The sequence below is a fragment of the Typopeltis vanoorti genome, chromosome 6 (genome assembly GCF_054136105.1).
Source record: "Typopeltis vanoorti isolate ZY-2024b chromosome 6, IOZ_Tvanoo_1.0, whole genome shotgun sequence".
Lineage (NCBI taxonomy): Eukaryota > Metazoa > Arthropoda > Arachnida > Uropygi > Thelyphonidae > Typopeltis > Typopeltis vanoorti.
In genome coordinates, this window is record NC_143554.1 from 140,782,176 (window position 1) to 140,795,978 (window position 13,803).

Consider the following 13,803-nt stretch of genomic DNA (forward strand, 5'->3'; position numbering starts at 1 on the left):
TTCTCGTTCACAGCCCCATACGTCTCCTATCCGGAATGTTTGGACTAATGTTTTTGTTACTCTCTTCCCCTTGATCTGGTCAGTGTGTCCAAGGAGTTTGAGCTGATTTCTTCAATTGGTTCTCTCTATAGATTGAACTGAATAGGGGAACTTTAATTTGAAATGCCCTGTGTATGACAGAAACTGATTTGGTAAGCAAAATAATATGACAAATATGGTTGTATTATCACTAGCTTTCTAGTGAATCAAAGCAAAAGGAAAAGGAAAGATGATCTGCAGTATTAAATTTTCTTTTGACAGGGGAGGAAGCGAGAGAGAGAGAGAGAGAGAGAGAGAGAGAGAGAGAGAGCAATCTTGAACTCCCACCAGAAACACTTCAACATAAATCCTGATCCGCAGCTTAATCCCATATATGAAACTTAGTGAGGTCGGTTACATGAAAGTGCAGACATTATTACCTACAACAGCAAACGCGCCACACCATACAAACTCAGCACAAACACAAACATTATCAAATACAGTACATGAATTTACTACTACATCAATACTTATACGTATTTAAACGAAAAGGAAAATATCGGTAAGGTGGTCCAAAGCGAAAACAATCTCTAGACAAAGTGTTGAGAAAAATCTAGTTTAACGCAATAAAACATCAGATGAATGGGAGTCCATCAGTCATCGGAGAACATTTGGATTGGTGCATTGGGCCTTCTGTGGAACAGACGGGAAGTCACAATGTGATAATGTTTCTCGCTGTTCTGTATTTGGTTTGACAGAACTGGAACTCCGTGGGTTTCTCTAACGATATCAATCGACAGTGTTTTAAAGGACTGAGTAGTCTGACAAATTCTGTTACGGTTTCTAGAACTGAAGACTCTGACTAGGACTTCATGACCATCGCACAATTCTATGAGACTACATTCAAGTTGGTAACAACGCAAATCCAGATCACAGCACAATAAAAAATAACAAAAACCAAGTGATAATTTTCAACATGTTTTCGTAGAATGTGCCGTGTTGCTGTTGAAATGATGACGCCCTTAATGTTTTTTCTATCTCGCAGAGATTATTTCTCTTACAATCATGCACAGTTGACAAAACAGTGGGAGATTTCAAAGGTTGCAGAAACATTGATATTTCGTGCGAGTAGTTACCGGAATTCACACCTAATAATTATCTGAAGAGAACAAACAAAATATTCTAGGTAGAGCCACAAAGTAATCATCTGAGGATAATGAAGTCTATACTGTTCGCAACACATGAGAACGCCCATCACGCATGCGACATTGACTTTGAATTAATACGAGTTTATATACATAATGGAGGAAAACATAACAAACTGTTCAATTGATTTAACACTATCCAAAAGAAAAGACGTGTTACGTTGTAACAAATGATACAAAAAAAAAACTAACCACATAAAAGGGATTGTGTTACAAAGAACCTCATCTTTTGTGAAGAACTTTTTAATAATCTCATTTAATCGAAGGGTGTGTCAAAATATATCGCTCGTTCTTTAGCTACGTTCATCACGTGAGTCGTGCAGACGTTGAAATGTAAGGTCGTGAAGGATCGGAATCACACAGGTGTCTTCAATGAACGATATCAAGCCTTGGATCGCAACAGAGTTGGCAAAATGGCATCGAATATTTCTTCTTCTCCGTTCTTCGACGCATTTCGTGCAATTGCCCGTACTCATGTCGTCTTTGGAGTTTATTTATGTCGCGGTCTCAGATCTAACAGCATAGACGGCTTATATTTCAAGAAATGTGGATTCTTAGTGGGATATATGGTATGTTGGGTAATTGGGTCTGTAGCTTGTCCAGTAAACCACGTTGCATCAAAGTCTTATGGTAAACAGAATTTTGTTGGTATTCATAGCTTTTCCGTGATGATATTTTATTTTTCTGTGATAATGCTTGCAGTGACTTGTAGAGTCATTTTCTATTTTCACGGTTCCCAATTTGTGCAGTTAATCAAAGACTGTTGTCACGTAGAACAAGAAATGGAGTTCACAAAAGAATATCGTCGTTCTATGAAGGTTTTTAAAATCATTTCGATAATCATTCTAATCGGTTTGACTACAACGTACTTTTCCCTTTATTTATCTCTCGGTATTCTTTGTTCTTTCACCAATCTAGAGAACACTTTGAAATATATTTTACATCCCATAGTATATTTCTGTTCCGATTTAATTCCGCAAATTGTCATTCCTATATGGATGACGGCTTTCGCGATCTTCTTTCGTTTCTGTTTTCGTTCAATAGCTTCGGCTTTATTGCAGTTGCATAATCGAGGATTACCTATTAAGGAATTCGGTGAACAGGTACAAACGCTTCGGCAGCGTTATATGACCTGTTATAATCTGATGAGCAGAGTAGATTCGATTATATCGCCCATGATATTAGTTTTTTACGGAGCGCAAACCGTTGGATGTTGAATTATATTTCCTACTGCATATAGAGAGGTCAGGCGTGATACTCAGAACGTTTGAAAACTTCTAACGTATTTGTTTATTGTTTCCATTTTATTAGTGGAAATGATTTTACCAGCGATCTCAATTGAAACTGTTGTGAAAGAGGTAAGTGAGACATACAAATTCTGGTGTTCTACTTATAAGCAATATAAATAGTATATCTCGGATTAATTTGCAATTTACTTAATAAAATAAATACAATTTTGCACAGTTCTAATTAATTGTGAGGTCACTGCATTACTCTTTTACAACAATGGCATGAATCTAAATCGAGAAAACTGGCTTCATTATTTTACTTACAGCAGCTACCCAGCAAAAACTGCATGCAAAACCTACAGTAACGAGATCTTCATAAATGGTTCTTCCCTTTCTAGACGAGATTCAAATCGAAATTCAAATTCCTCCGTGACACGCTTGTCCGAACTCTGGATGTATTGTTTTGTAAGTGTGAAGATATGTACGATCAAAATTGTCAGGAAAGACCAGTGAGTAGAGAGAGAGATAAAGAGAGAGAGAGAGAGATTTTTTCTTTACAAAAGTCTCCTAATATTTAATATATCGTACACAGCGTGAATGTGTGACTTAATAAAAATGACTTTTGTATTGAAGGCGCTAAGCTGCCGTAAAAAAAAAAAAAAAGATTGAAAGCTGGTGCTCCTCTATGTACAGCAGAGGAACCACCGTCTGCAACAATGTGTCGCAATCCAATCAACAACATTTTGGCGAATCTATTTTGAGTGTGGACATACACTCTAGAAGAACGTATTAAACACCTAGTTGAATCCTTTTTATAGAGAACATAAATAAAACTTTTAAGGGCCGTTCGTTACTAAATGTCCTTCTGATAATCTGAACTCTCAGTGTGGTATTTTAGGAAAACTCTCATCGTAGAAAAGGAAGAAAGAATGTATTCTTACAAGGTAACCACTAATTAATACCAGTAGGTTTTTAAGGGGGGGGGGTTCGTACCATACATATTTAATACACATTATTTCTAAGGTGGGAGATGGGTTGACTACTCAGGAAATACTGTATTGCAAACGAAACAGAAACTTTTCAGGCCCCTTCATACCTCTAATGAGCATGGTGTTGGTTCCACATTGACTTTCGAACCGAAGTTTGCATATAATCTTAGTATTTTATCAGAATAATTTGAACAATCATTCGACTAATTAGGCGGAGGACAGTATATGAACCTGTCTTTCATAATCATTAATTCGATTAATGGTGTTGTTGAAATTGAAGCAGAATTAAAACAGAAAGGCCAGGAAGAAATGTGTTTAATATTTGATCAAAAAGTAGCAGAAAATGTCTATTGGTATTTGTTTATTAATTAGATCAGATTTAAGATTGGATAAGTATCGTCGAAGCGATCCTCACAACAAAATGAGTCATGGTCTGCTTGCAGTAATTTGGCTTAAAAATTCTGCTTCGAAATCTAAATGGAATTACAATTTAGTGTTGTAAGGAATGTCCATCCAAAAATGTAAATATTCTTAGATTACCATCTAAAACTATTTAAATTCTAGTTTTGTTACTTTTCAAGTAGTTTTTGCTGTGATTTGAGTTTGCGCATTAGTTGTGATATTACATTAGAAAATTATATTTTCAGGTTAAGGAAATTCAACGACGGCTTGCAGAAATGCCTCTTCGACACTTAACAGCAGCTGACTGTGAAGAAGTGAGTAAAAAACTGTGCTAATTTAGGATTTATATTTTCGTTAGTGCAACATTAAGAGAGTTCAATTTTCTTTCTAAAACAAATTTTAATATCAAAATGTCAAGAAGGAGGAGACGGTTACGGCCACAAAACAGGTCAATCTGAACTCCTAGGAGAGAGAACTGCAAGGCATGTTTTGCTATTGTTTTAATATCACATATTTATTATATATAAAAATACCTGTATGAAGTTTTACCTTGAGCTGTCTGTTCACAAATTAATTTCAATTTCGGATTCTCTTAAAGAATGACGATTTCGCTGATTTGTGTAAAATGTTCTTCATGCCCGGATATCCATGTGGAAAAGTTCCTAGCTTCACAGTGCAAAACAAAAAAAAAATACATAGTGAGATATTTATATGTTTCGAATTAAGTTGCGACTACGAAACCTTTAGGCGGTTTTTCAATCGAATATTACGTTAGTCGGTTTCTAACTTCGGAAAGGATGGTTTTAAGTCCTAGAAATTAATTTATAACCTTAGGTTTCAAGAATACTAAGAAAATGGTGGTTATTTTACCGTACTGTTGTCCTGATATTTTTCAAATTCTCGAGAATGTGGGATGGGAAACAGCTGACATTTTGTGTTCTTAAAAAACCCCAATGCTCTTATTCTTATATGAAGTAACGTGCGTTCTACAATTAATTTCCTTGTCGTTAGGGTTCTGGTCTTGTATATTTTTTATTTACTGAAGACAGGAATTGGCTTGATATAGTTTCATATTTGGTTCGAAAAACGCATTAACCGATTACAGCAAAAAAATAAAATAAAATAATCCCCCCCCTACACACACCCTCAGATCACTAATCAACTTATCAGTTAACTAACGCCCATGTAGCCTGGGGACGGCGTTGTAGTAAGAGGTAGGCTTTCAGGAAAAAAACGAGCACCCTTAGGAAAGCATGACATTTATTTTAGGTATCAGAAGAAATGAGGTAAAAAGCCCATTCTGGATGTTTCTTGAAGAAATTGCATCTACATCTATTGTGGATTCCTCCAAAAAACTTTCAATTAACATGCCGTTAATGGCATTATAGCCTTATTCTCTTCGCTGTATTCCATCCAAACCAAATCATTCTCATCAAAGACTTAATTTACTACGAACCTATTCCATAGTTTCATTTTCTGTGCGAGTGAAATTTCTCGCTTATGTTATTTCTTCGCTTTCTTTGCAGTTTTACGTATGGCAGAATTAAAATTAATAAAATATTTTTCAGGTTTCGGCATTTCAAACTGCTTGTGCCAATTGCCAGCCTGCTCTCACTGGATCAGGGTTTTTCAAAGTGAATCGTTCCTTCTTATTAACGGTAAGAATGATCGTTCTGTGCAAATTAAGTTGAAAATTGTAAGCCTCAATATTATTTAAATTTACATTAGTCTAACCTAATATCTATTTACTCGTTTACTCAAATTCACGGAGAAGGAAACTGCAAATAGGAGCAAATTAAAAATGTTAATATGGCATGCGCAAATACAACAATAGAGCACTTGCTGCTATGAGTAAGGAAGCAAAAATATCAGTGTTTCGATTCCTCGTAGATATTCCATTTCAAACTTTTAAAGATTTTCTTTTCTTTTCTTATTTTTTTTTTGTATTTCACACAACATTCTAATGAAATAAAGTATCGTATAGATATCTTCCTTTTTTCTTATTCCGTTTTCAAGTTAAACAGTTTATGTTATTCTACATTTTTTTATTATTTATATCTATTAGTACGATTGAAAAAAATTAAATTTCTCCAGTAATCACCAACAAAACTGGTAATGTAACTGAAATGTGTTATTATATAGTTTCGTATTCAGAATAATGAAAAATTGAGAAGTAGTTCAATTTTAATGTATGTAATAAATACTGAATGATGTAAATCTTTCAAAAATTGCTGGTCGTGTATTCCCCTGATGGAAGGTATGAATGTTTTATTTCTATATTCCGAAAAAGCTTGTCAATACGTTATAAATCTTATAATACTATTACTTATATACTTATAATATACTTATAATGATATAATACATTATAAATACATTATAAATACAGCATGATTTTGTGATGTACTTTAATTAATTTTTTTCTCATTTAATTAGATGTTCGGAGTCATTCTCACCTACGTAATTGTATTAATCCAGTTTTAAGCAAAGGAGATCACCTCAAACGAAGGAAGAAAACTTATCATTAATAAAAACAAATAATAATAAAAATAATTTTTATAAATGTTGCATTTGAAAATTACTATGACAAAAATGTGTGCTTTTTTTGCATCATAAAATAAATACTCGTGGAAAGCGAGTGATCTCTGATAATCATAAAATATCAGTTTTTCTGTGTCATCCTTTGTATCACCAAAGTTTAATTCAATGCCTCATCAAGAAGGTTCAACAAAATGCCTACTCACTTTCGTTGTCAATCCGTTCGTTGGCTGACTAATCAAAGTGATTATGTTCGTTGTCTGTGCTGATTTGTGTAACACAACAGTTACAAAATCCCTATCATTTTGCAAAGCAGAAATGTGTGATTACTAATTTTGATCACCATTTATATGAAGAACCAGCGTGAATAATAATAAAATAAAAACATTGTATAATAGAAAATATTTAGTGATGCACACTGTAAAGCACACAAAATGTTAATGTATGCCAACTGAAAAATGACCTATTAAGTGACCTGAAATAAATATAATTGATTTTTGTTTATTTAATTAGTTATAATGATCAACATGTGAAAATAATGGATGCATTAATAAATTCTACTCAACTGCATTGAGTGGTTGATGGAGTCATGTTTACAAAAATGGTCTTCTAACATTATTCATTCATTCGAACAACAATTTGAGTAATTCAGATTCTCACCAAAAATCTAAGAGTAGTCTGAGGTGGCATCGCAAAATATGGACTCTTCCAAGTAATGCCAGTTTTTGGTCATGTGTGATGACCTCATTGATGTTTAATTCAAGTAAATATTTGGATAGCCTCTTTGAAATTTCGCAAAGTGCATTTTTTTTTGCAAAATTCAAAAAGTAGAAATCTTTCAAATTGTATAACTAAAGTGAATTATTAAAAGTAAGAAATTGAATACGAAAATTTGCAATAAATATCAAACTTTTATCCAACTCATGAAACTTTTCCAATCGAAGGCCAGACAAGTAAAATGAGCAGGAGCATTGTAGCAGAGGATAATCATGTTTCTAATGTGCATACATTTGTACATTAGAAACATGATCATCCATTCAACTCTGGTTTGTTTGGTCAATCCAATTAGCTAATAAATATTAATATTCAATCATTTCACAATATCAAATATTGTACTTAACTTTGGAACTTTTGCCTGATATTTTATTCAGCCCCATTGAAAATTTTGTTTCTATTTTTATTGAATTTTACATGTTCCTACATTATATTTCAAATTACAAGCGTTATTTTTTATACTTATATATAAATAGGCCAGAAAATCTCTCTAGAGATCAGAAATGGTATTTCCTTAGCGAGTTATTAAACGTTAAGGAGGTGGGGGGTAGTCTCATGCAGGGCAATGAAATTCATCTTAGAACTTACCAATAAAACCTGGTTATTGGTAATAACCAGGTTTTAAAGTTTTAAAATTTAAGAATTTTAAATCCTTAGCAGATGGTTTTATTCCATTACCTGAAAACATAATATATTTTATATTTTATATTTTATATTTTATATAATATACTACTATTACTACTACTACTACTACTACTAATAATAATAATAATAATACCGAGACATACTACTTGGAAATGTTCAATGTGGCAAATTAAATAAAATAAATTAAGAAGAGTAAAAATCAGTCATCCTTTTAAAGCCAAAAATATCCTTGTATTGTTTTACTTGATCTAGTGATCCAAATGCTGCAAAATGTTCCGCAGTACATTGTGCTTTATAAGGAAGCGATAGCCGAGAATAAAAATGAAGTATTTCCATTATTCACCACCAGGTTTTTTATAAAATCCAAATGCATGGAAGTTCTGTTGCTGCACTCCACAAATTGGTCGTCTGAACAAATGTAGAAGAGGTCCACTAACTCGATATGTTCTGCGACGAACGATTAATCGTTTTGAAGAAAGAAAGCTGATTGTTTGGAGAATGAATTACAATGTTGGTTCTTGCAGAGCGCGTGCTGTATCAAGACACATGAATGCCTTACACGACTGTCTGGAAAATTCATTCTACGGGAGATTCTGCATTTCTACCCGTTCAATTCAATTTAGTTTCGGGCCTTCACACATCAGACACCGAAACAGGAGTTGCGCACGTAGGATTTCGATAGTCGACTGATATTGGCTTTTACATTACTTGCTCTGGTGGAGTTGGAAACTACATGGCAGCGGATGATTTTGTGGGGAGAGGAACTCACGTTCACCTGAACGGAGCTGTGAGTACCCAAAATTGCCGGATATGGGCTAGCAAAACCCGTATGCAAGGCAACAATTTCTTTGGCATTCACAAAAGTTACTGTCTGGCGTGGGTTTACAGCTTCATTTATCATTAGACCTGTTACCTGCTCAATTACTGGCCAGAGGTATCTTGATATGATAAACAATTTTTTGAATGGATTCAGTCATTTTCATTTAGAATGGGGCTCCTCCACACATCAGTCGATTCGTATAGGAACTTCTTCGAGTTCATTTCACGGAAGCCAATATCAGTACCTACCATCTGCGTTCTGCCATTGAACACACACTGTTTCAAAGGCTGCAATTTGCGGCATACTGGGAAGAGCAGCACATTGAACATACAGCCGAAGAATACGTAATGACAGTGAATAAAAATTTTGTTTCGCTTTTGTTTTCAAAAACACACACAGAAAAAGTACTACATCTACATTCGGTATACATTATACAGTGCCCCTGATGGTGAATTCTGGAACTTCTTTTTTTTTCTTTCTCGCATTTCGTTTAGGCATGGCTCGTAATATATTCCTGCAAAGTTGTGCAGCACTTGATCATTGGGTTGGACTACATTAAACAGGGATACTGTAATTATGCTCAAATTTATGTGATTGTTGGCTATTATGCTGTGATTGCTCAGCTGAAAATTCGAAAAAACGAGGTAAGATAATAACAATAATAATAAAATAAATATTAAATTTTGTTTTTCTGGAATTATCCTATTAATATTTCTTCGTTGGAAATATCTCATTCTTCCTCGCTCTACCCGGAAATATCAGACACACATTTATGTAGGGAGAAAAAGATATTGAGAGAGAGAGAGAGAAATAACGTTTACGTTAATAAATTTTTGTTTATGTAATATTGTCATATATCCTAACTTATTCTGTCATTCCTCAGATGGCAGTTATATTCAGGAACAAAGAAATCCAGTTGTTTACTAAAACTGTAGATGAAAAAACAAGCCTAAAAGAATTGAAATTTTAGTTCCACGAAAATATTACTGCTGCTGTTATGTGAAATCCAGTTATTTCCGACTCATGGTGATAGTGAGAACCAATCCTCATCACCACATTCATTCTCTTGTCTTTTCTTTCAATAATTATAATTTCAAGTTTGGAAGTTTCTTTATGTTGTCTATCCAATTTTCCCCTCTTCTTCTCCATCTCATGCCCTCAATAGTTCTTAACCAAACTAATTTTTCCAAAGATTTATCTTCTCGAACAATTTTCCAAAAGTACATCAACTTTTGTTTAGCAATCATCGCTTCCAAAGAGCATTCAGACTATTAAGAATGTGATTCTTAATAGATTCCTCCATACCAATAATTCCAATGAACCAGTTCACTTTCTGTGTTTGCGTGTTATACTATGAGTGGTCGTGTTATGATAGTAAATAATAGTAATCTATTTTTAGGGAATTAGCAGAACATTAGTTCTAGGTTTAATGGATAGAAATAGTGACTGTTTTCCGATAAATGGGATAATAACCCGTGATCCCAGAACTAAGATAATGGGTTATTATCCACTTTCGCTCCAGAATATGTATTCTAACATAATTCATGGGATTGGGTCTATTTTTAAGGGATCGAAGTAGCAATCGTATTCTGACGAATGTGATTTAATTCTACAGTATAGCCAATATTTTGTAGAATAAGATACCTATGGTTTGCTACTCATCAAGTGTTCGTTGAAGACATTGTCGAGCAAAGAAATTATATGTTTTATCCTGCTACTTTGTAAAAAGTGTTCTTTGTATCGAACACTTTCTTGCTGGTCGCTCACTTCGTGTCATGGTGGAAGGTTTACACTGCTCAGATTTCCCTACCGACGCAGGAGTACCCTACGGTTCTGTTTTTTTCAAACTCTCTCTTCTTCTTGTATATAAATGACCTGCTGTCACAAAAGTCCAATCTTATCCATAGCTTCGCCTGTGACAGTACACTCTGTTCCTCGTTTTCATTATACAAGCGTTGTAATGCTCGATTATTGGAATTCTCAAGATCTGCTACGACAGAAAACCCGAACTCAGATCTCCTAGGTGTATACCAGTTGGGATAGGACATACTTGTATAGCTCCCATACTACCTAAAATCAAACCTGCCTCCCTTTCACAAGAGACATCTCACATCGTTCTCATTTCCCCTTGAGTAATACCGATGGACCCAAACACGATCAGATTTCTCTACTCGATAAACCAGCTCCTCCCACCTTTTCTTGCACAACCACATTTCAACTATACTTTCGTCAGTCAGCAAAGAACTTGGCGTACTTTTTCGCAGAAAACACTTCTTCACACCTAGACTGCTGCTAACTCTTTACAAAGCCCAAATCCGTCCGGTCATGGAATATTTCTCCCACACGTCAGGTGGTGCACCAAATACTCTCTAAGATTGACCGATTCTCTCCAGAAAAGGGAAATCTGGTTAATTAATGATCCCTCTCTCATTACGTCACATTACATCAGTCACAGGCGTTCAGCCCTGCCTTGTGATTCTTCTACTGTTACTTTCATGGGCAGAGCTGTGATCAATTGGCCACTGTTCGTCATCCACACTCCTCCAAAATCATTAAACCAAGAGCCATTGCTAACCAACTTCCTTTTAGATTCAATCTTTAAAATTATCGAGCGAAATTCGCTACCCTCTCCTTCATCTTATCTACTTCTGTCATTCAGAACAGACTTGTGTAGTTTGACTTTCACAAAGATTACAACTGTCAACTGTTCAAGAAATTATCGACAGACTCCTCCTTGTTTATATTTTTCTTGCCAACACACGGCACTAATGTGCTATAGTTATTGTGGCTTTTCATGTGTTGTTTCATGTTAAACAGGGGCGGCGCACCGATCTTTAACCTTCCTCTTCCAAGTTTTCCGGTGCAGGGCGTCCTTGGGACTCCATCCTTTCTCCCTAAGATCCTCTGTCACCTTATCCCTCCACCTGAGCTTGGGCCTGCCTCTTTTTCTCCTTCCCTCAAACTCCATATACTCCACTCGTTTACCTACGTAATCCTCACCCTTCTCTACATGTCCGAACCACCTCAGCCTACTTTCTTGTATCTTCTTGCCAATCGATCCCACCTTAACCATCCCTCTGATGTAGTCATTCCTTATCCTGTCCTTCTTTGTCACACCACTCATCCATCTCAACATCCGCATCTCCGCATCTCCGCTACCCCATCTTCCTCTCCTGTGCCTTTGTTATAGGCCACGTCTCCGCGCCATGAAGCATCGCCGGCCTCACCATCATCTTATATAGCTTTCCTTTCCTCTTACAACTCACTCTCTTGTTGCACAGGACCCCGCTCATCTTTCTCCAGTTCATCCAGCCGCATGTTATTCGGTGCTGTATTTCCTCATCCAGGTCACCATTACTCTAGACCACTGACCCAAGGTACTTGAATTTCTTCCCTGAAATTAGCCTTTCACCCTGAAGTCGTATAATCATATCCTCGTCACTCCCTGTTGACATATATTCCATCTTCTCCCGGACATATATTGTTGACATAAATTCAGTGTTCTCCCGAAGAAACGGAGTTGGAATATTCATTCCAACTCCGTTTCATCGCTTCTCATTCACACTGCTATAAAACAGTTTTATATTTCTCCGCCAGCTCCTTTGCTTTATTGCCCTTCCAGCTTGTCTCCTGCACGCACAAGATCTTCAGCTTCCTTCTTCTCACATGTCCACTATCTCCCTACTCTTCTCATTCATCGTACCCACATTCAGCGACCCGATTCTTTCTTTACACACACTCTCTTTCTGTTGAACTCGCTTCTTTTGTTGGACCCGTCCTTGGTTCAGTAGCCCTAGTCCACTTCTCACAGTCCTCGGGCGACAGAACTGCGCGTCGCTTACGGGGTGCGCCCTAGCCGTAGTCCTTTCTCTGTTATTCAACATTTCATCCTTGTTTTGGCATGGTTTTTTTTTATGGCCAATGCCCTTCCTGACGCCATCCCTCCCCATTTATCCGGGCTTGGGACCGACACCGAGAAGACTAATTTGCCCACCGCAGTGGCTCGGTTATAAAAAAAAATTCAAGTTATATAAAAAACGTGAATCACCAAGATCTAAATTTGATTGAGAGATCAATCATAACAATGGCTTTTAATACAGATAGGGTGAAATTACACTTATTGCATGGGAGAAATTTTAAATTAACGTCACTTATGATCAGTTTTAAAGTAACACTAGTTCTAACTTTTTACTCATTTCAACTACAGAAGAGGGTCTAGATTACTAGAGTTTCACGCTTAATATGAAATAATTGAAATAATATACACCCTGGAAACTTGGAAAGTAGATAAATGACAAAATAAGTATATATTCATATCTTATCTGTAGCTGTCTCCTAATTTCTTCGTGTACGGATAGAGTCATCCAGTAATAGATTTCTACGGTGTTTGTGATGAAATTTGGAATATATTGGCGCTTATAATGCTCGGAGTTTTCTGGAAAATCAGCGTAATCAGTATTCATTGAAAGGTTAGTTTTTGGTGCGAAGTTTCGTCTCTAGAAACTCATGTATAAGTAAGGTTGCAGATACATTTTTATGATAAAATGGAATAGGGAAACAGTTAATCAAGTCTTTGTGAAGAGCATGATTTAAATTAACTGTTTGCATGGGACAAACTAATAGATTTCACTTTAATGCGGGAAAATGTAATGCATTTTGGGATAAATAAATATTACAACCTGTTTATCACATTGTTGCATTGTACTCCATGAATTAGATGAAGCTAGAGATTTGATGTTTAGAGGAGATATTGCTAAGGTGGTTTATAAGATTACTTTAGTACTTTTTTTTTACTTTTTATTCTTTTTTTAGAATTACTTTATCTTCTGCAAAAAGAGTTTTTTCTCAAGTATTTTTTTGTCTAGTCTGGTTAAAACGTTCGGAATAATATTCCGTTCATTGTTTTACCCTTTTCAAGATAATTAATAAAAAACATGCCTTTAGCATCCTAAAACACCGATGCCATGACCTTGTCTTCTTTGGCGCTGGACAAACCGCCTTTGTCCACTGTTTTGACTACAGATTGGATTCTGGTATATATACTGGTGAATCGAGATCTCATCCATAGTTATATATCGACGCATAAAATCAGTTTTAATCTTGTTAAAACGCTCCAAGCACTGTTCAGAGATTTTCATGCGGGTGCGTTTTTGACCAGCCCGGCACTCATCTTCGCAAAGCTTTTT